Raw genomic sequence first — 24,189 nt, 5'->3', positions numbered from 1 at the left:
GGACACCTGGACCTGAAGCCCATCACCCAGGATCTTGTCCCACCTACCAGTGGGCCAGAACTATTCCCAGGAAATTCAGGGGCTCCACAGCCAGTTGCCTCATGACCTGGCTCCGCCCACCAGTAGGCAGGGCCTGGCAACCAACAGGACCGGGAGCCAGCCACACCTAATAGCATGCCCACAGTAGTGAGCCCACACAACAGGACACATGTAGCCCACATAGAGGGCATGCTTAGAGCATGTAGCTCTGGTAACCAGAGGGCAGTGTGCTGCTGGGCCCCATAGGATGTCTCCTAAAAAAGGAAACTTCTCCAAGATCAGGAAACATAAACACCCTACCAAATATGTAGAAATAAAAACAACAAATTAGGCAAAACGTGTTCAAAGGAACAAGATAAAACCCCAAAAGAAGGGCTTCCCTGGTGGCGCAGTGGTTGAGAGTCCGCCTGCCATTGCAGGGGACACGGGTTCGTGCCCCAGTCCGGGAAGATCCCACATGCTGCGGAGCGGCTGGGCCCGTGAGCCATGGCCGCTGAGCCTGTGCGTCCAGAGCCTGTGCTCTGCAACAGGAGAGGCCACAACAGTGAGAGGCCTGTGTACCGCAAAACACACACACACAGAATAACTTATTTGAGGAATAGAATAAACCACACATGGAGAAAATAAAGACAAACTTAAATGTAAAATTACATATAAACTATATTCAGAGGAAGATTCAGACTGAAATAGTTAAGTGGAAAATCCAGCAATTCTAATTTCTGAATTGTACCCCTATTCTATCTTGGGCTTGAGACAGAACTTCCCTTGGACTTATTAGTTATTTCAAAAATATTTATTGAGTGTCTTTTTAGATGCTCCAGTGAATACAATAGGAAAATCAGTGAACAAATGAAGCAAGAGGGCAGATTCCTGACCTCATGGAATTCCTATTCAAATCGGTTTAAGAAGTGGTAATCAATAAGCAGAAAAAAGTAAATTTAATTAGTGCATTAGAACAGAGAAGTATAAATAAGAAGATTAAAGAATAAGTGGTGTATAATGGGGTGGAAGGCAAAATAAATACTATGGGAGGGAAATAAACAATTTTTATGACATAACACCTTTTATGGATCACTCTGAGGCAAGTTCTCATCACAGTGTCCCTAGAACTTGGGGAGTTCTTTGTGTGGTTGCTATTCCACTGATACAGGGAATCACAGATTTTGTCTGAAGGTTGGAAAAAAGTACCTGTGAAGAGTGGCTGTAGGAATATACCAGCCTGAATAATAAGAAAAGGTGACATCTGTTGAGTGCTCATTATGTGACATTGTGCAAAGTTCTGTGAATTATTTTTTAAAATACTTAAAACAATCCTATGACATAGGCAAATAATACATGCATTTTGCAGATGAGTAAAAGGAGGCCAATGGAATCAATGGGGTTACCCAAGGTCAGAAACTTAGTATGTGGAAGAGGAAAGTTTCCTGAGCCATAATGCCTGACACCAAGTTTTTAACTACTATTACTTCTCATCTAGATGGGTATATATCTTTATACCCCAGAACCTCTAAGACTCAAGTAAAGAAAGAAATTATTTAGATCTCTATCTAATTATATTATGCTGAAGTGGATGTGGTGATATATGTTTCAGCAGAAGAAGTGTAAATGTAAAAGTTGTAGGGCCTTAGTCTTGAACCTTCCTTCCTTAATGTGATAGAGGCAGTGGAAGTTACTTTAGCAGTAATGGAACCATAGTGGTGGTGGGGTAGAAGTAGTAAGTGGTCCTTTTTTTTCTCTGAGTACTTCTTTAGGTCTTTTATTTTTAATCAGGTAATGGTGAACAATAGTACTTTTTAAACAAAATAGTTTGTGTCTCTGCCCATGTGCTTATTTCATTCTATAAGTAGTGTAATAATATTTCAAAATTTATATATGGCAGAAGTTTGGCTTAACAAGCAGGCTGAAAATAGAAGTTCAAAGCTGTTTGCATAGGGAAAAAATCAGTAATTTGTATCAAACACAAGGATATGTTTGTTGGAGAATATGGTCTCTTCATTGTCCTAAGATTAGAGTGTGTAGTTTAGAAAGTTCCTCAAATAATTTTCAGGTTGAAATTGGGTGTACGTGTAAGTTTGATGCTCTATCCAAGATGTCTAGGCCAACATCTTGTTATAGATAAATCACTTCATGTTTTTCTTTCAATAAAACTTTTTCCATTTGTGAAAAGAAATATATCATCTTCAGATAAAATTTATCAAAATAAGAGTATTAGTACATGAAAATAGTTAATAATTTCCTAGAGTAGGAAATGCTCTAGGAGTCAAAAGTACCCCCAACCCACCTCCCCTCCAGGCACTGGCACAGTATGGCAGTACAATGGAATAAGATTAATCTCTATAACTTGGCACAAAACTCAGTGTCAGAGTCTAACATTTCTAAAACAAACCAGCTCATTCTTATTATTTTAACTATAATTTTTCTTTGTTTTAGGAATTTGTTTTGGAATTTAATTTCTGCTAAATTAAATGATTTTCTGAGTATTTTCATAAGGATATGTAGGATACTCTTAAGAAGAATAATATCAGGAGTGGGAGGATAACAGGAGTGGGAGGGCTGCTTCCATTTTTTTTTTTTTGCTTCCATTTTTTTATTCACCTTATCTAAATTTTAAATTCAAGAATATATATTTATTATATAATACAAACACTTTATTAAAAGTAAAAGGCTTTTGGATGGAAAACATAGCTCTGACCTGAATTTCTATACCATTATATACAAGAGATTATCATTACTGTGTCTGCCAAGAGTTTCTTAATAAGCAAAGTATATTTAAGATGTTATTATTAGCAACATCTCTGCTGCTCAAGATTCTACTGGCTGAGAAATTAAAGCTTTCTCAGCACCTTTGGCAATGACATAGCATGCTGTTCTTCATGTTCTTGGCCCTTCACGAGTAGAACATATGCCTTGACATGTGTTTCTATAAATGTGGTAAGTTGTGCTGTTAGCTACACTAGTGTCTTTTTAAAACTCACATTATATAAAGAGGATTTATCTGGGTTGCAGATGCATTTATTTTTCCAGTTTAAGCATCACAATCTCAAACCCACCTTTCCAGCTCACTCTCTCTAACACCCAAATTTGAACAATTTTTCAACTCCATCAAGAACTAAAATCCATTAATCCTACAACTTTTCACTATTTTTACAGAACATTTCCCTCCTTTCCAGAATAAATCATAGGCATTTATTTTATTAATCTTCCTGCAGTCATCTTCAACTCCCTTGAACCTGTTACTTGCAAACCTGGTTCTATTCAGATTTCTATTTTGTACCTGCCCTTTCTGGACTAGTTAGATATAGCTGGACAATCGTACAAAGTAATGCTAACTCTCTTATTATAAATTCACTTATGTCATGTAGTCGCTTCCTGTTTGTACATTCATGCTCCAGTTCTTAGATGACACTCTTACCTCTACTTTTTATGCAACCCTATAATACCTCCAACTCGAGGACGCTTGTCCTAGGAATAACTAGTGTATGCTAAAAATACTTGTTGATGAATGAAACTATATGTTGATCATTTTATGTTTGTTTTGATTTTTGAGTTGTCTTTTCACATTGAATTATCCAAAAAGATTAAAAAATTTTGAAGATACATTTAAAAAAATATTTTGTGTTTTTCAAATGTTTATTTTTATTTTATTCATTTTATAAATTATCTTATGATTTAGTTGAGTCTGATTTATCTTCTTTCTATTCTATTGTTTTGTTTATGTTGTTATGGCTTTACTCAGTCAAGAGTTTAAGTCAATATTTTCAAAGCTTCTAAAAAATGTTATCTTTATAATGTTATTGTCTTAATTGAGAGCCAATTCTTTATTTCAGATAGCATTTATAGGCATGTGACACTCGTTAAACACATTAGGCAAATTCACATACAGCCATGATGAAAAAAAAATTCTTTCTTTTTTTAATAAGGTAATGCTGAGTGAGAATAGGAGGTTATTACAGAATGGCAAACATTTGTAAAGATAAGTTCCAGGAAAGGAGACCACTTAATTGTCTTTTGACTCATCTACTGAAATAAAGACAAAGAATGTATCTTGAAAGTGGGTGATAATTTTTAAAAATACAATTTATTCTATCATTTCCACTTAGTGGCAAATAAGAAAATAATTCTGATAAAAGCTAGGAAGTGGTAACTTACTTTTAACTGTTATGTCTTCCATTGTTACTTATCTCTGTGCTATCAAATTGCTTCCTTAAACATTGCCAATAACACAATGGAAAAAAGGGAGAATTTTTCCAACAAATAGTTCTCATTTTGCTTTCTGACTTTTCTTTAGAATAAAACAATACGATCTCAGAGTAAATTACAAAATAGTTCCCAGAAAAATAATATGTCCTATTCAGCTGTAGGCAAATTTTTCTTTTAACTTTGTGTTTAATATACCATAAAGTGCCACAAAATTTGAGAATGCCTGTATAATCTCCCATTTATAGATGCATTTTCCTTTAGAAAAATTGCTATATTACATGCATCTTATCTGTATTTTATGTTTTTTTCTAAATGGAAATTGATGAAAATAACACTTTTCACATTTTACTATTTCATTTGTTGAAAGTCATACTTATCAGGTATTGATAATTTGTTAATAATTTTAAGAGCCCACTATAATAAAAAGAAATTACATAATCAAATCTTTGTGCATGCCACATGAATATACTTTGTATAACATATCTTCAAAGTCTCATAATATATGTTAGAGTAAATATAACAACTCTAAAGGCAAACTGATATAAAACCATGAGAAAGTGACAAGTTATTATTCGTCATTTTTTCTTAGCACTGAGATGTATTGGTTATAGGCATGATTGCTGTAAGCAGGGGGAACTAAATCCTAGAGCAGAAAAGAACTGAGTCATCTAATGTTATAATCTGTAAACTTTTAAAGGACATTTGATAAAATGCTATCTTATGTCAAATGTGAACAAACAGACAAAACGAATATCTGCTATCATGGAAACTTTTCAGTTCAGCTCTGAGTTTAAAAATATTGATTTAACAGCTCTCCTTCTGATTCATGAATATCATCGACAATAAACTTGATAATTGGCTATTGCTTTGACTCCCCCTAATAGGGAACTCCTTTTTCCCATGATAGTTTTCCTTCACCTTGCTAATTACTCTTCATTAGATCTACTAGAGTTTGACTATACTCACTTAAAGTGATATATTTCAAATGTGGTCTCACTGGATTAAAATAGATTTTTTTTCTCACTATCCTGAAGACTCTATGTCAATTAATGCAGCCTATACAATCTAAGCATACTTTAACTTTTTGCCAACCACCAAATAATTTATTAAAGCTATGTATCAAAAAATATCCTAATAGTCATAAGGATATTAAGTAAATGTCCCCATTTTCCTTACCTTTTTCCATACTACCCCCGCCCCTATTTTGTTTCATACACTTATATCTAAGTAGACATGGATATAGATTTACATATAGATATGATGTAGTAAATAATCTTTGGAGTAGCTGCCAAAGTCATGATTCATGCCTTTCTGGAATCATTCTGAAACTAAAGATGGGGCTCTCGGTGTCCACGTCTGTACTGCTTGACCACACCTCCCTGTGCACAATCAATGATCCATGAGTAAACACTTCACTTAGTTGAGACTCTCGGGATTCTTGACCAGTACTTTTAAGGCAGGATTTGGAAAAGAAGGCTGGCCTCTCTCTGGTGTATCTGCCATGGGATTTCATTCCCGACCCTCTGGGGGAAAGTCATGTCTGGAGGTTTTCTTTTTGGGTGGGAGGACTTAAAATTCTGCTCTAGGGAGGAACAGTGGCCAGCACAGAGGTTTCCAAACATCTGACTGTATGTATTCCCCAACGTGAGTTTTTAGTAAAAGCAGCCCAGAGTCACCATTGGAAAAGAAGAACAATGCCACTCTCTTGAACCAGTCTCGGCTCTGCAGCTCATTTGTTAGAAGCAGGATTGAGTGTCAGGTTGGAGAATCCTGCTCTTAATATTTTATGATTCACTGACTCAAGTTCCACGAAGTCCTTGGAAACGACCCTCCTAATGTAAAAGACCTTGAGCATAATAAATATGAGATTAAAAAAAGCAAGCTTTGTACCTGAGTGTAACAGGTTCATTACCTTCCAAAGGGGAGCATGTGAGAGGTATTGGGAGACTTCCAGGCTGCCAAGACTTGGGGTTGGAGAGGGGAAATGTAAAGCAAGTCCTGGAATCTTTTAGTACTTTTGCCCTGAAGCAAACAGAGCTGTTGGTGGCTTTTTTTTTTTTTTGCGGTACGAGGGCCTCTCACTGTTGTGGCTTCTCCCGTTGCGGAGCACAGGCTCCGGACGCACAGGCTCAGCGGCCATGGCTCACGGGCCCAGCCGCTCCGTGGCATGTGGGGTCTTCCCGGACTGGGGCACGAACCCATGTCCCCTGCATCGGCAGGTGGACTGTCAACCACTGCGCCACCAGGGAAGCCCCTGTTGGTGGTTTGAATGCTTTTTTTTGTTTGTTTTTGTTTTTAGCTTTTGCATAAAGGATGGAAATCCAGATTTGATAACATAAAGACAGTCAATTTCCCAACTGAAGAGTAATGAAACACAATCTTTCTCAATGATTTATTGAGATGCTCATACACCTCAATAGCAAAAAAAACAAGCAATCCGATAAAAAAACAGGCAGAGGACCAGAACAGACATCTCTCCAAAGCAGACACACAGATGGCCAACAGGCACACGAAAAGGTGCTCAATATCACCAACCATCAGAGAAATGCAAACCAAAACCACAATGAGATACAACCCTCACACCCATCAGAACAGCCACCATCAAAAAGACAACAAACAACAAATAGTGGTGAAGATGTGGAGAAAAGGGAATCCCCGGTACTGCTGGTGGGAAAGCAAACTGGTGGAGCCACCACGGAAAACAGCATGGAGGTTCCTCAAAAAATCAAAAACAGAACCGCTGTATGATCCAGCAATTCCACTCCTGGGCATCTACTCTAAACGCTAATTTGAAAAGATACATGCACCCCAACGTTCACAACGGCACCACCTACGATGGTTAAGACACAGAAGCAAGCCAAATGTCCATCAACAGATGAATGGATAAAGAAGATGCAGCACATATACACATACATAAATACATACAGACAGTGGAAATACCACTGAGCCATAAAAAAGAAGGAAATCTTGCCACCTGCGACAACATGGATGGATCTCAAGGGCAACATGCCAAGTGAAATAAGTCATAGCGAGAAAGACAAATACTGCGTGACCTCACTTCTGTATGGAATCCAGAAAACCCAACTCATAGAGAACAGATTGGTGGTTGCCAGAGGCAGGAGTGGGGGCTGTGGGAGAAATGGGTGACAGGGGTCAAAAGATACAAACTTCTAGTTAGAGCAGCAGTCCCCAATCTTTATGGCACCAGGGACCGGTTTCATGGAAGACAATTTTTCCACGGGCCTGGGCACGGGGAGGTGTGGGGATGGTTCAGGCAGGAAGGCAAACGATGAGGGGGATGGTTCAGGCGGTAATGTGAGCAATGGGGAGCGATGGGGAACGGCTGATGAAGCTTCGCTCACTAGCCCGCCACTCACCTCCTGCTGTGCGACCGGTTTTCTAACAGGCTGTGGAGCGGTACCAGGGTTGGGGACCCCTGGGTTAGACCATAAATAAGTGCTGGGGGTTATCGTGTACAGCATAGGACTATAGTTAACAATAATGTATTATATTTCTACAGGTTGCTAAGAGAGTGGATCTTAAAAGTTCTCATCACAAGAAAAGAACTTGAATTCTGTGTGGTGGTGGACATTAACTAGACTGATTTTGGAGGTCCCTTCATGATACACCCAGGCATCAAATCAGCATGTTGCACACCTGAAACTAATGTCCTATGTCAGCTACACCCCGATGAAAAGCAAAACTGGCCCATCACCTCATATTGCTCCAGCTGAAGTCTGAGTTGATCAAGAGAGTTGTTGACAACCATGATATGAACTAACAGTGACAGGTGATCTTCAGTAGGAAAGAATCAAGTGGTTTTGCAGATGGAAGCCGATAAAAGAGAGAGAGAGAACTGAATATCTGGTTCTACATGTCCATAGCAATGAAGCAGATTCATGCCTTGCCTTTGGTTTAGTTATTACATGAGAAAATCAAATAGACTTTCAATAAAATTCCTTCTCTTATTTCAGGAAGCTCAAGTCAGCCTTCGGACATTTAGGATCAAATGAGAAATGCCTAATATTATGTATATTTGTTTGTTCTCTTTATACAGAATATTCATACTACACATATGTATTCTGTTTCCTATTTTTTTCAAATTTAACAGTGTGTCCTGGATATTATTCTAGGTAGTTGAGTTTTTTGGCATTTATTTTTAGTAGGCTTCTATCTCATCAGAGCCTGCCCCTCCTGTCACATTCACCTCCTTCCCTTATCTTTATCACCCACAGTTAGTTGTTACAGTGTTGTTCCTGAAAGAAAGAAATGCATTTACTATATGACAAGAGTGTATATTCTTAACATATACATATTTTAATTTTTACCAAAACCTTCTAAGTTAGGCATTATTTTCCTTATTTTACATTAGGAAACCAGCTCTAACAAGACTGTATTTCTTGTTCTGGGATATTATGACAGATACAGAATTCAAACGAATGTTTTTCTGACTACAAATGTTTATTGAAAGAATGTACAGTGAATTAACATATAAGGCAGCAGACATCTCTGAGATAAATTATAGATGGCAATTTAAAATGCACGTTTTGTAATAAATCCAATGTAGGGTGATAAATTCAATTAAAAATAAGTTAAAATCAGACTATTTGCCTCTGTTTTGAATTCAAACTAATTCCTAAATTAACTCAATTGGCATCCTTTTCATTTGCATGGATTTCAGAACTCCATGGGTAACTTCTTTTATTCTGTTTTTAAAATTGTAAATTATGATCATTAGGGATGTCTCAATTCTCAAAAAAATAACTGTAATATTAAAGTAATGCCTAAAATAATGTTTAGAATGGAGGAAGTACATTGTGGAAATAAGGGACAATATAAGAAAACTAAGTGAATAGTGTACATTTTTCTGGTCGACAAAATCAGACATAGTAACATGAAAAAGACTGAGTGTGAACAATGTGGTAAACTGAGAGACAGACTGTAGTACAGAAGTCTCCATTTGCAAAGAATTTCCCACTCTATCTTCCCCATTCAACTCCTTTCTCTCTGTCTCCCTTTCTCTCTCTCTGTCATGCACACACTCATTACTATAAACTGTTTCAGAGGCAGCTCATGAAATTCAGTCTCCAAAAAAATCAGTAAATAAGGCAGTTCACTGAAATTGTTGTAGTACCAAAGCAGAAATATAGTCAACATGATAGCTTTAGGTTTTGAACCTAAATTGTTTATATCACCACTTTCAGATATTTGAAATTAATGTTTTTGCTGTTTCAAAATTTACTAGAACATTTGTGTCTCTTTCGCCATACTTAAATCTTATATATGCATGAGATGGTACGGGAGAACATTTCAAGTAATAATTGACTCTAAGGAGAAATATTCTGCAATGCATTTGAAAATTACAAAAGACATTGTCACGTGTGAAAAACACATGTTTGGCGTTTGAAAAACTGGATAACTTTGGCTTCAAATGCTGGTTTGACCACTTGCTGTCAATGGGATTTGGGCAGGTGAATTAAATTCTATGAACCTTGGTTTGCTCATGTGTAGAATGTAACTTATAATCAAGTATAATACTGTTAGAAGGACTGAATGCGATAAGGTAGATAAAGAACAGAGCCAGGGAATTCCAGAAAACATGATAGCTAAAAAGTCAACAATTATTAAGTTCTTACTACATACTTGTTATAATAAACTCAGTATATGAATGGACATATTTAATCTTCAAAACAATACCATAAATTAGTTACTATCATTATCCCCATTTAAAAGATATAAAAACTGAGACATAGAGAGTTTAATAACCATTCTAAATCACAAAGCCAGGATTTGAACTCAGACGGTCTGCCTGAGAGTGTAAAATCATAACCAAAATGAAAAAAATTGACATTTATTTTATACTAAAGAACATGAAATCAACAAATATACTCAGCAAATAAAATATAATTAAAACAGAAAAATTTCACGTGTTTACAACTACTCATATACAAGATTAATTGACACATATTAAATGTGGACATAACCAAAACAAGATTTTCATATTGAATCACACTTCCCAGCTTAGAAGCACAGTGAGTCATGGCGGATTGGAAAATAAAATAAATTCTTAAGATTCCTACAATAATAACAAGATTGCCAGGACAGAGCTGAAGATGTGTTGAATATGTTGGTTATATGAAGATCTGTAAACCTCTCTTTTGGAGCTAATTATTCCACTGCAGTTGTCAGAGAAAGAAGCCTCAGAGAAGAATTGCTCAGCTAGTATGTTTTTCTCTCCCGAATCAGTTTCCTGACTGGGAGGGGTGAGCTGTGCACACAATTCTGCTTTTCTCCTGCAGAAAAGAGGCATCCGTGCAATGAAAATTATGTACTGAACTACAAACAGTACAGCCCATGAGCTGCAAGACTGTCACTATCACCAGACCCAACCAATCTAACAAAATTGGTTGTTATCCCTCAGCAAGAGACCAAACCAAACCCAAGTGGAATTTCCCATGCCTCAGAGAACAGGTTAAGCTTCCCACCTGGAGGAGCAGGCCCTAAGCTTAAGGTTCAACAAAAACTCAAATAACAAACAAAGAACAGAAGAGGACACAAAGTTCTCACACAATTCTTCTCTCTCTCCTGACAATTTTTTTGATACTGGCATTACTGAGTTTCACTGGGAAAAAAACAAAGAAACCCTGAAACTATCCAGCTAGAAATACAAGCTCATTTCAAAAGGATAAAAAAGTAGAGTTTGGGATAACTTTAACTGAAAAGAAGAAAATAAAACAACATCCATATTGTTTGCAGTGCAAAAGGCACCAAGAATTATAAACGCAACCAAATTCCTAATGAACTAAAAATTATTCTGATATAAAAGGAGAAAACTTTCCTGAAATAAAGGAATATACCAGGAGCAGATTTTGAGACGAGGAACGTATGCAAAGGATTATCAGTGTTTCCAAGATAAAAACAGCAGGGTAGTGGAGAAATGGGCACAGGAATGGAAGGAAGCTAAACAGTGGTATGATACCTAGTAAAATACCAGAAGGGGGAAACATGAACACAATCCCACTTGACAGCTCAGGAGACAGTATAGCTCATTTCTGAGAGTTGTCCCAGTCAGAGGCAAGGGAATTGCATTATTTAGACCCTTGCATGCTTCAGTCATTGTTTAACAGCTAATCCCAGGCCAGGTGGGGATATAAATTCTCAGGACCCTTAGTCTTTCAAGAGCAGGTGCAATGAGGTTGGTAGCCTGAGGACAGGTCCTCCAAAAGAGACCCTGGTGCTCACTGTTGTGAGTGAGAACACACTGGGAGTTGGTGTGCATGAAAATGATAAAGGGAACTGAAATGATATAGGTGAAACACAGCATTTGCTGCCACCTGCATCTTTAGACTGAAAGGAAACCAAGTTCCAAGAAACCTTGGTACAGGATGATCAACAAGATGATATAATCTCTTATTGCTTTTTTCCGTTTCAAAGACAAAGAAAAAGTCTATGGTCTCTAAGTACAAAAAGTCAACCACTTATTAGTGAAAACAACAACAACAAAAATAACAATCTGAGTAAAACAATCTGAGTAAAACAATCTGTAAAAACTTTTACAAAGGATTCATTGGTCAATACTAGAAAATACATTTACCAGACCTAAAAACTTTGAGACATAAGGTATGACTGAATAGTTTTACTCCCAGCCAAGTTATTATCAATTTAAAATGTAAATTAATAAAACCTTGTGGTTAAAATTCAGTCAACTAGAGATATATCAAAATAATAATACCTCATTTTTTGAGAAACTGTGGTAAAAAGAATGACAATGAACATGAAAGTCATTTAAATAGAAAACTATAACTAAATATTTCTGGGAATTTTATGTACAGAGCAGAATGCAAATGTCTTAAATCTTGACAATATAAAAATAATAAGTGAGACTATCTGGAAAGAGGTGGTAAAAGGGAAATGACAGAACTACATAAGTGTATCAACTTCCTTACTTTTTTAGAAGAATCAACAAAATTTGTCTGAAATCAGAAAGTCATAAAATAGAGAATTATGTATTTTAAAATAGAAATATCTCTATGCTATATTATTAAGTTAAAGTCCCAAAGTACAGCATCATGTGAAAAAGAAACCTAATAAAATTTTCTTGAAGGGTCAAAGAACTTGTGGAGGGTGGTTACTTTTTAGCAGCGGGGCGAGTTGAAGTCATGGTGCAGAAGAAAGAGGCATTTAATTTTCACTTTATCTCCATTACTATGTAGATTTTAACATACGTATGCATTACTTTAAAAAGAAAAAAGTTGTAGATACATTTATTAAAAATAATCTTCATTACTGTGTCATGATGACATTATACATTAAAAATGCTAGAGTATTTTGGAATTTTTCTTTCAAAAACTCATTGCTACTGGCAATATTATTGCTTAGAGTTTTGGGGAATCTTCTTAGTAATCTGATTAATTCTCAGCATTACTAAAAGTTTCTGAAAGAAGTCAATTTTGAGTACCCAGAGCATTCTATTTTACTCAAAGATTATTTAATTGTTTTCATGAAACAGTTATTTTTGACTTTCCAAGTTACAACAATATTATACATAGGAGTTTTCGGCACCTCTAAGCTTTATTAAGGATTAGATTAAATCATATACACTGAATCTTGATTGACAAAGGCCTTAGAATGCTATATAACTTATGTGAAAAATTTGCAGTTGTTTCACATAACTGCAATAGTTTTATCAACAAACTTCATGTTTACACATAGAACTTATGCCTTCAGTGAAACTGTAGAAGTTTCCATTAAAGAATGGACTTCTTACTCTCAAAAACTTCTAAGAAAAAAGCAATTTTAGTATTTAAAATTTATTATGACAAATATACAAAAAAACCAAGTAAACTCGTATTATTTTAAATAACTTAGGCTATACTAAATATTAGTCCCTAATAGGTAATAGTTTAATATAAAGTAAGTTTATAATTTACTCACATGCAGTTTAGGATTGCTTCAGGAAGGCAGGATAGGTGTGGCGATGGGGATGCTCTGTTTACACAGTTATTCAGAAACTTAGGCTGAAGAAAATTTGATTTTCATTACCTGGTTTCATGCCACCTTAGGTATTGCAACCTCGATGAACTGGAAGGGAAAAAACATGGCAAATCATCCATGGGAGGTGTTTTTGGTTATGTCTGAAGATGGCCATCACTTCATCTTAATATTTCTCAGGCTGGAACTCAGTCATATGGCCACGTTCAAATAGATTAGAGGGTGGAAAAGCTAGAATTAATTATATACCTATGTTAGATCTAAAACTGTCTACACATTTCTGCAGTCTCTTTCGTCAAGGAGGGGGGGCTTTTTTCCTCACACCTTGAATCAGATCTTGTCCAAATGAGTTGCTTTAACCAAAAGATCTGATGTAACTTGTGCACATTTTGAACCTATGACTGAAAAGGCTTGCTGTTTCTGCTCTTTTTCTCTTGCAATATTGCCAAGATTGGAAATCAATCTAAAGTGGATTGAATGACCACATGGAGGAGAACCTGGCCAATAGCCTGCCAGCCATCAGATATGTGAATGAGGCCATCCAGCCCCAGTAGGTCTATCAGCTGACTGCAGGTGCCTTAGTAAGCCAAGCCTGGCGCATAAAACCTTCTCAGCTGAATCTAGTACAAATTGCTGACTCACAGACTTAGGAACACGAAGGAAAAAAAAAGATTGTTAATTTGAATCATTAACTCTGCCATGGATTGTTAGATAGCACGGGCTAACTGATTCAGTGCCCATGAAGAAAAGGAAAAGTTAAACAGATTGTGGCGAAAAGCCAGCACCTTTGTGATACTCATCAGAGGAGAAAGATCTAAAATTGTCTAGAATTTCAGGATTTTCCAAGTTTCTTTGTGGTAAAAATTAGCAGTTTCTTACTTATGATTTTCAGGTTCTATCAAATACTAGAGGAAATTATATAAAGCAATATTGTGATGCTTCTTAATTTACAAGATTCATAAATCTATACTCTGCAATGTAAAGGATGTTAAAAGCTGATGCATACATAACTCGCTATTTGCAAAATTTCTTATTTTCTGCCTTACATTTTTATATTTTAGTAAGAATCAGAGGCAATCCACTCAGTGCCTAGATTTAACTGTAAAATATTTTAGAGACTAAATGCTTTTAATTGAAGGGAATATATTCAGAATATTCTTTTAATTGAAGGGAACATACTCAGAATATTCACACTTGGCAAAATATATTCAATTTGAAATTCACAAAACAAGGATAACTTAACCAAGAAGATGTAAGTATAAAAAGAGAGAGAGTGGGATGTAAAGAAAAAGAAAGTTGACAATAATATTCCTAAATCTTTACCAATTACCCCTAGATATTTAGCACTATATGGTGGCAACATTTTCCAAACCAAATATCAGATATACAAATGTATGAATAAGGACTATTGGAAAGAATATTTGGATTCAGGAAAATACAAGATAGAGGTTCTTAGATTAAAAATTTTTTGGATTATTCCATGTAATGTATGATTCATATTCATATCTTGTTTTGAGCCACACAATATACAGAATTGATATCTCACAGTACAATTTCTAACTGATCTATGGTATGACCTCAATTGAGGGCACTAAAAACAGTTTCTTTCTTACCTAATAGAAACAAATATGTAATTTCTAGACTAAAAATAAGATGCATCGCTTTAAATTTATATTTATACATATATTATAATAACTCTGGAGACAAATATTTATAAACGCAAGTAAAATTTTCCTTGTTTTAGTAAATGATTAGGTTTTGCAAACGATTTATGTTGCAACAAAATAAAATCTGTAGCATTCTGTGGGCTACCTTGTTTTATTTATAGAATTGTCTCATTTCTCTGGACCTTTTCATATAAACGTGGTTTCAGTAAACATAAACAACTGTGATTTTACAGGAGAAAGTTTATTCACTAAATCTATGCCCTAAGTTTAGCACTAAAAAGTTCAGCCAGACAATGGGGTGTATATGTATGTATGTATGTGTCTGTGTGTATCCTATTGGTTATGTGTTTCTGGAGAAGCCTGACAAATACAGATATGCTTTATATTTACTTAAAAATAAATTATTAGATAAGCAGAGAGACAGTGAGCTCTTGATGTATTCTGACTATATCTACCTTGCTTTTCTCAATTAGGGTGTGAACAAATAATTCCCTCTTAGCACTTTAGCTCTAGCACCATATTTCAATCAGAGATTTTAAGGAAATTTTCTTCCTAGCAGAAACCAGCTTAAATCTCCCTGTTAGACGCTTGTAGATATTTGAATCTGCTATGGCTGTTGGGGTTATGGGGTAGAGGTGTAACTTTTACTTATTTGGTTTTACATTTTTAAAACTTGAGGTAGGTAGATATTAGTGTTAATATTAATATTCTTATCATTTCCATTTTAAAGATAAAGAGGTAGAGTTTATGGAAATTAATTACCTTGCCCATTTATAGCAAAACATTGCCCAAGTCAGAATTTTAACCAAGGTCTATGTGGTTACACAGGTAGTATTCTTAACAGTCACACCAAATTAATAAAAACAAGTAAAGAATGGTGCCACATATCTGTATGTCATCAAGAAACAAAATTCCCCCATTTTGATTGTGCTTCTTAGTTAACAAAAAGGAATGGGATATTTCTTTCTTAAGTGCAATTACAAGAAAATATGCCATTTTTAACAGTTGTCCTCATTTGCTCTGAAATGAGGAGATAAGGTTTTATAATCTTATGTCATTGGATTCATGAAGATTAAATGAAATGAAACTTTAAAATTTATATCCAGGTTTTAATATTAACTCTTTATTATGTGAGGGCTATTATGAACTTAATTTAGGAAAAATGGCATATTTCACTTTGTTTAGAAAATATTCATTATAATGGAATTATTATCATAGAAGAATGCTTCTAATGGAGTTATAATACATACATTCTCATATAGATATTAACTAAAGCATTTTAAAACATTATTTCATTAGCTTTACTTCAAAAGAAAAATGAAATATGAATGTATATATACATACACAGAAGGAAGTGGTACAACTAACTTACTCTACTCCAGTTTTTCATTGTTACTTGACATTGCATTTTGGAAATTTGGGATTTTTTTTTGTTATTGCGATTTTTCAAATCAGAGAATTCTGGTAATATAATTAACATTTCATTTTTATTTTTCTCCTGTAATGTATCTTCCTGAGCTCAGAACACTAAAGTGTGTTGAGTTTCTTCAATCGCCCCTCCAGATCTACATTACACCTTTTCCCACTCTGATATCTAAGCAGGATGTAGACATTTATAAATTACATCACTGTAATCTGTACCATCTGCCTTCAGTTTGAGTTGTGTCAATAGGACACTGATCAGAACACCTGGGAAGGAGGCGAAAGAAGTCAGGTAGTCCCCCCTTTTCATCTGAAGATCCATTTCAAGACCCCCAGGGGATGCCTGAAACCACGGATAGTACCAAACCCTATATATAATATGTTTTTTTCCTAGGGATACATACATATGATAAAGCTTAATTTATATATTAGGCATAAGAGATTAACAACAATAATGAATAATAAAATAGAACAATTATAACAATATACGTAATAAAAGCTCTGGGAATGTGGTCTCTCTTTTTCTCTCTCTCAAAATATCTTATACACACTTAATACTCTTTCCATCTTAACTAACCGCTTACCTCACTGTGGCCATAACTTTTGCAGTTTGGGTTGCGGCAGCAGAAGTAGCACAAATTTCTTTTTCCTTCTTCACAGTTTCATGGATAGAAGATTTGTTCTTATGGTAGATCTTGGCGGCCGCAGCATACAATTTTTTTCTTTCCTTAAGCCAACAACTTTCACCTTTTCACTTAAAGGAAGCACTTTATGGCTTCTCTTTGGTATCTCTGAATTGCCAGCACCATTACCCTTGTGCTTCGCGACCGTTATTAAGTAAAGAAAGGGTGACGAACACAAGCACCGTGCGACCCCGCACTCCATCTGAGAAAGAAGATGGCTACTAAGCGACTAATGGGGAAAATCTGGACAAAGGGGTGATTCCCGTCCTGGGTGGAAACAGCGCGAGATTTCATCATGCTACTCAGAATGGTGCATAACTACACAATTTAAAACGTATGAATTATTTCTGGAATTTTCTATTTAATATTTTCAGACTGTGGTAGACTTCGGGTAACTGAAACCTCGGATGAGGGGGGCTACTGTATTTATTTCCTGTTTCCTTGTCACCAGGACCGACTTTTCTCAAAGGGAGGATCACTTCTGCTCTCAGTGAGGTCAGCTGTACGTGGACTTCCTTCCTTCTGGTTTCCAGTAATATCTCTCCCCTTGCCCTTTGGGCCTAGGAGTGATGTCAGCCCACTGCTGCTAACTCTGTGTTTCTGTACTATCCCTTTCACTTCCTCTGTACTCTATTCACACCTGTGTAATTAATTTCTTATCCATAAACTCTCTTCTAACTATCCTAATGTGAGAATGTCAGCTGTTTCCATTTTGTTTCCTTATAGACTAACAAAAGCAAAGCAACTAAACTCAACTAAGATGTAATTTAGAAACTATATGCTTTTCCTTAATATTTTGAACCTAGCAGATATTACCAAGATTAATTCCTCCAGAATATTGTGGAATTGGAGATATTAATTTTGATTCTTTGAGTCACTTCATCCAAAATATTAACAAGTATTAATTATGGTATAGTTTATGAATAGCAAGCATAAGTGTAGTTCCAAAGGCAATATGCTTTTGGTAAGAAATCACCTATTATTCATCCATATTTTGCAGACAGAAGAGTATGAAACAACAGATGTTGAAATTATTAACAGTATTCTGACAATGTCAAAATTTCGGCCTTTTATTTAATTTGGCTGGAGACCATGAGCTCAGATTTTATCTGAACCTTGTCTGAACTAAAGCAAAACTTACAGGATTTGGTTCACAGAGATGGAGCCGAAGCTTTTCTTTGTGTGTGAATTCATTTTGCCATCCATGAGTTTTGCTTAGAAGTTTGGGTTTGCCTCCACAATGACTTTCAAAAATTACTTCTAAAACCTTAGAAACTTTAAGCTTCTATCAATAGCACACACAAAAATACTGAACATAATAGTCTTTAAAAGAAAATATAGATTATTGCCTTTTAAACATTTTATAAATTTTATTATGAAACTTTTCCATTTATTTTCTAATTATCGACTTGATTACCTCTTTCACTCATGCATTATGTGAGCCGAGCATAATAATCCAGGATTATTTCAATTCTAATTTAACTTTTTAAACATACTAAGTTAAATATTACTGTTATTGTTTTATATGATCAGTATTTAGTTTACCCACGGGTTAAGCATTTTATGTGATAACCATCCATTTTTGTATCTTGGTCCTATCTTTAGGAATTGCCCAGAGCCAAGTTCTAGGTGGGTGCGCCCCCTTTCTATGGAGCAAGTTCCTTGCTAATGTACCCACTAAAACTGTTACACACAGAACTTGACTTTTTGTAAGTGATTTTGTGTGAAACTCCCTTTTTCCTGCTGACCCCCGCCCTGCACACACATACCCCAGGTGCCAAGCTTTGACCCTGTACTAGGTTCATTTGGTTAATCAAAGGCACATTTTAGTGCTCCAGAAATAGGTAGATTCCCCCAGGCTGACACTGTTTCCAAAGTTTTCTTAATCCTATGGATTTGTGCTTTCTTGTCATTTTTGACTTCAGTAAATATTCTTTGTTTACCTCCACATAACTGGAGACTAGAAACCGTGTTTAAAACTGTATTTTAAAACTAAAGAGGATTATAAAAACAAAAACAAGCCCATATATATATATATATATATATATATATTTTTTTTTTTTTTTTTTTTTTTTTTTTTGCGGCATGCGAGCCTCTCACTGTTGTGGCCTCTCCCATTGCGGATCACAGGCCCCGGACGCGCAGGCTCAGCGGCCATGGCTCACGGGCCCAGCCGCTCCGCGGCATGTGGGATCTTCCCGGACCGGGGCACGAACCCGTGTTCCCTGCCTCGGCAGGCGGACTCTCAATCACTGCACCACCAGGGAAGCCCTAGCCCCTATATTTTAATATATTTTTGTATTTTATCCAGTGTTTATAGCTGTGTTTAATGTTTTCTCTGAACATCTGGCTCACTATTTTGCTGGAAATATAAGTCTAAACATATATGCTTCCTGAGTATATTAAATAAATATTTTATGAAGTCTATATACTCTGTGCATGTATTATTCTTAGAAATAAGTTTTGAACAATATGTTCATGAATGCATTCTCAAATATACACTTAATACAAATAATTCATACTATAATTATATGCTGTGTGCATTTATATGAAATATTTTTAAAGGAAATATTTAAAAGCAGCATGTAAATTTAGTCAATTAATCATTTCACAAATTTACCAGTTAGTAAATTAGCCATCTGGAGCAATTAATTGGTTTTCCATGAGTTGATTGTTGTGGAACTGGCCATGTAGTGAATTGAAAAGGTGAATTGGCATTCTGGTAATGTTCTTTTGTTGAACGAGCCTATATTTATCTCCAGAGTTAAATCTTCTTTTCATCTGCAGAGTGAAGGTGGACAAGAAGGACAGTTTTCCTTGTTGTAGGGGCTAATGGAAGAGATCTGAGATTCTTAACTGCTCCTTACACAAATTTTCAAACCTTTCTGACTTTAATTCAATGTTCTCTCCATCCTCTAAAGGTTCTTGTTGAGTCAGTTATTCATCCTTCCTGGAGTTTTGAGTCAGAAATATACTTGCTTCTTGCTGACTTTGTCCTGCTGTAGGCACATAGGTTCCAGATTCCTAACTCTGGAATTGACAGTTGCTAAGTCAACTGTCAATTCTCCATCTCCATTTATCTTTCCCAGTTTTGCTGTCATCCCTCCTCTGCTATTATCTTTTCTACCATTTCTTTGTTAACATTTTTTTTTAAAGATTTCCTTCCCTGCTGTTTTAATGTAGTTATGACAGGGACTAGAAGTAAGAATTTATTTAATCCTCCAGGGTTACTTGATGTCTTTCTCCACTAGTTGACTGACTTAAAACATATACTAAATAATGCAACGATAAACCTCTTTGTACCAACATCTTTTCCGTAATAATTTTTAAAAGCGGTTGACGTTCTAAGTATTAAGCATTTTGATTAAATGTGTTTTTAAAAATGTATTTGGATAATTATGGTGCGTATTTTATTTTCATACACACATTTAATTTCATAGCTCCAAGTGAGTTCAAGACCTCTTGAAAATTTATGTGATGGGTTATATATCTTAAATATTTTAAATGTTTGTTCATTTTCTAGGAATAGGGTCTTTCATTATAGATTATCAAGGAATTCTATAACAGCAACAAAAGTGAAAGCTGATATATTGGATAAGTAGAATTGGGATTAAAATTCCCCAATTCTTTCTGTTTTATCTACTAAGCCTTGGAACTATTAATGAACAATTACTGTGCATGAGAAAATTCCAGGGCTTAATACAACTTGAATTATGTGTGTTTAAATTTTCATGGGTGTCACTAGAATAGATGACTGTCAAGATGCTGTGTTCTCAACTGCTACCTACTATAATACAATTTTGGATAAATATTTGATAAAATTTGGTCCAGATTAACAGTAATACAATTATTGCCCATTGTAAAACATCTTCACTGGATTATTATTTGTATCAAGAACTTAATTTGTATTGCTTGTCATTAAAATACTTTCTTTTTCTCATACTGATATGAAGTGTTTTAAAATGTACCTCTAGCAAATCTGCTCATTATTAAAACAAGCTGAGAAAAATGTTGAGATTGGTATTTTCAAGACTTTTAAATGATTTACTGGATGCAATTCATCATTTATAATATTTATTTCTCTTCAGTTAATTAAGTATATGGTTAAATTTTTTTAAAAACTTATTTTCATGAAATACATAGACTATCTTCATTTATTCATGACTTAAAATTTGTGATTTTATTTTACCACCGTGATCAAACTCCATCAAACTCCATCAACAGATTTAGTTATGGGGTAAACAATATTCTGTTCAGAATTTATAGTAAATCTTGACAGTAAAATTAATAATAGTGATATATTTGAAGGTTATTTTAATAAAATAAGGAGTTTTAATTAAAAATGTCTATGGTAATATAATAACTTGTAGATAATACTGCTTAATTGTATCAATCATTCATACTTTAGGTAGGACAAAATGCTCAAGATTGGTAAATCCAAATTCACTTACTGTAGTTTTTAAATATAACGTTTTAGGAGGTATTATACAAAATTTTAACAAGATGATTTTCATAGCTTCCCATTTAATAAAATAATACTGTTGAAAAGTTATAACTATTTTATCCTGTAATAAAAGCAAGTTGGCACACTCCTTTCATTTGTCCATTCTACTATCTATTTCTAGTTGTTTAGTAGTAACATCTTTAAGTCTATCTTTTTCATAATTACTTTTGTCAAATGAAAGAAACCAATACATTTTTTATTTGATAAAATGAAATGTATCACTTCAATTAAAATAACACTGAAAAGTAAAGAGAAAGAAAATCCCAAATCCTCATAATATTAAAACTAAGAGACAGTTATTATAAACATTTAGCATATGTTATTTTGCTTAACAACATATACACATTCCCATGGAATGACTACCTACTTACAATCATTTTTTTGGTCTCATTTTTTTTAATGTGTAGGATTGTATTTTATCCTATCTGATGAACATATTATAATTTGTTTAACCAAATTTATTTTTTACATTTTTTCTCTAATATAAATAAGGATAGTAAATATCTTTAACATAATTGGCTTCCACTTACTGACAGCTCACTCTCCTGACCCCATAACAAGAGTGCACTTATTCTTATTGTATAGGTGGAACCAAATCTTGCCAAAGTCCGATGATTTTGTAAGTGACAAATCTGAGATTAAAACCTGAAATAAAAATTTTAACAAAGTCTATTCTTACTCTTTGTGAATAAATTTTTGCTGAAGTTGCAGATTAATTCTTTATGACAGATTCTCAATGAAGTTATTAGATATGAATATTTTTATATCTCTTAGAAACTACTAAAATACTTTTACAAAATAATTGTAATAACTTACATCTCTATGACCTATTTATAAGCATGGCTTTGAGTATTACTAGGGGGGAGAATGTTCATTTTATAAGAAAATGGTGAACATTTGTTATTTTGTCTAATGATGCTTTCATTTTCTCTTCTTGTGGTAATATTGCTGTAGCTTTTTTTTTTTTTTTTTTAATTTTAAGAAAACTAGATCCTCTGCAGCTGTCTTCATTTACGGTGTCTTGTTTTCTCCCAAGTAAGACACATGACCAAATTTAGAACAACTAGGCCCTCAGCTTTGGATTTTGAATTTTTTAAAACTGTTCATTAAAAAATAACTTTTATTGATTTATTTTTCTTCCGCTTACTTTTGGTTTAATTTTTTCTTCTTTTTCTAGTATCCTAAGGTGGAAGCTGAGATCATCGACTTGAGAACTTTCTTCTTTTCTAATGCAAACATTTAAGGCTATAGATTTCTAAGCACTGCTTTAGTAGCATTCCACAAATTTTGATACATGATATTTTTATTTTCATTCAGATCAAAACATTTTCTAATATCTTTTGTGATTTTCTCTTTGATCCATGGGTAAATTTCCAAATATTTGGAAATTTTTGCAGATATTTTTGTTACTGAGCTCTAGTTTAAGTCTCTGCTGGTCATAGAACATACTTTGCATAATATTAATTCTCTTAAATCTATTGAGACTGTTTTACAGCTCATAATAATGTCTATTTTACTTAGTGCTCTGGGTGCCCTTGAAAAGAGTGTGTATTTTTTTTATCAGATGGAGTGTTTTATAAATGTTAATTAGGTCAAGTTAGCTGATAGTGTTGTTCCAGTCTTCAGTATCCCCACTGATTTACTGCCAAATCTTTTGCTATTGATTATTGAGAGTGAAGTGTCAAAATTTCCAACTATAATTGTTAATGTCAGGTTTCAATATAGCCACACCAGCTTTCCTTTGCTTAGGGTTTACATGGTATAACTTTTGCCATACTTTTATTTTTAATTATTAAAATCTATTTGTTAAGTGGTATCTTTCAGGCAGCACATAGCTGGCTATTGTCTTTTTATCTAATCTAAGAGTATTTGTTATTTAATTCAACTGTCTAGACCTTTACATTTAATGCAGTGATGGATATTGTTGGTTTTAAATCTTCCATATTGTTATATGTTTTCTCTTATTTTCTCTTTGTTTATCCCTTTCTCTATTTTCTTTTGGTATTAGGTGAGTATTTCTATTATTCTGTTTTATTTTCACAATTGGGTTATTAGCTATAAATCTTATTTTTTTTAGTGATTGTTCTAGAGTTTACAGTAAAGATTTTCAATTTATACCAGTTTACCTTCAAGTAATATACCACTTCACACATGATGTAGACCTTTACAACATTACATATCATTTCCCCTTCCATATTTTGTTTCACTTTTATTTATGATATAAAGTCCAGAACTCACCACTTTTTTTTTTAACTTTAAAGAGCTGTGAAGAGTTGCTTATCTTTTAAAGAGGTGGAGAATAACAGAAAAAATATCTGTTCGTTTATACCTGCATATTATCCATTTTTAGTGCTCTTCATTCCTTTGGGTAGGCTCAAATTTCCACCTGTTATCATTTTCATCTGCTTAGAGAATTTCCTTTAATATTTGTTGAAGTGAACATTCATTGGTAATGAATCAAAACCTCCTTGTTTTTGCCTGAAAGTCTTTATTTGGCTAATTTTGGAAAAATATTTTCACTACATAAAAAATGCTTGGTTGACGATTTTTGTCTGTCAGTACTTTAAAGACGTCTTTCTACCATTGTTTGGCTTGGATAGTTTCTGACAAGAAGTCTGACTTCATCCTTACTTTTGTTCCTTTCTATATAATCTACCTTTCCCCCCGGTTGCTTTTAAGATTT

This window comes from Phocoena phocoena, chromosome 11, assembly GCF_963924675.1.
Source record: "Phocoena phocoena chromosome 11, mPhoPho1.1, whole genome shotgun sequence".
NCBI lineage: Eukaryota > Metazoa > Chordata > Mammalia > Artiodactyla > Phocoenidae > Phocoena > Phocoena phocoena.
The sequence above is the reverse complement of the archived record's forward strand: the minus strand, read 5'-3'. Positions refer to the sequence as shown.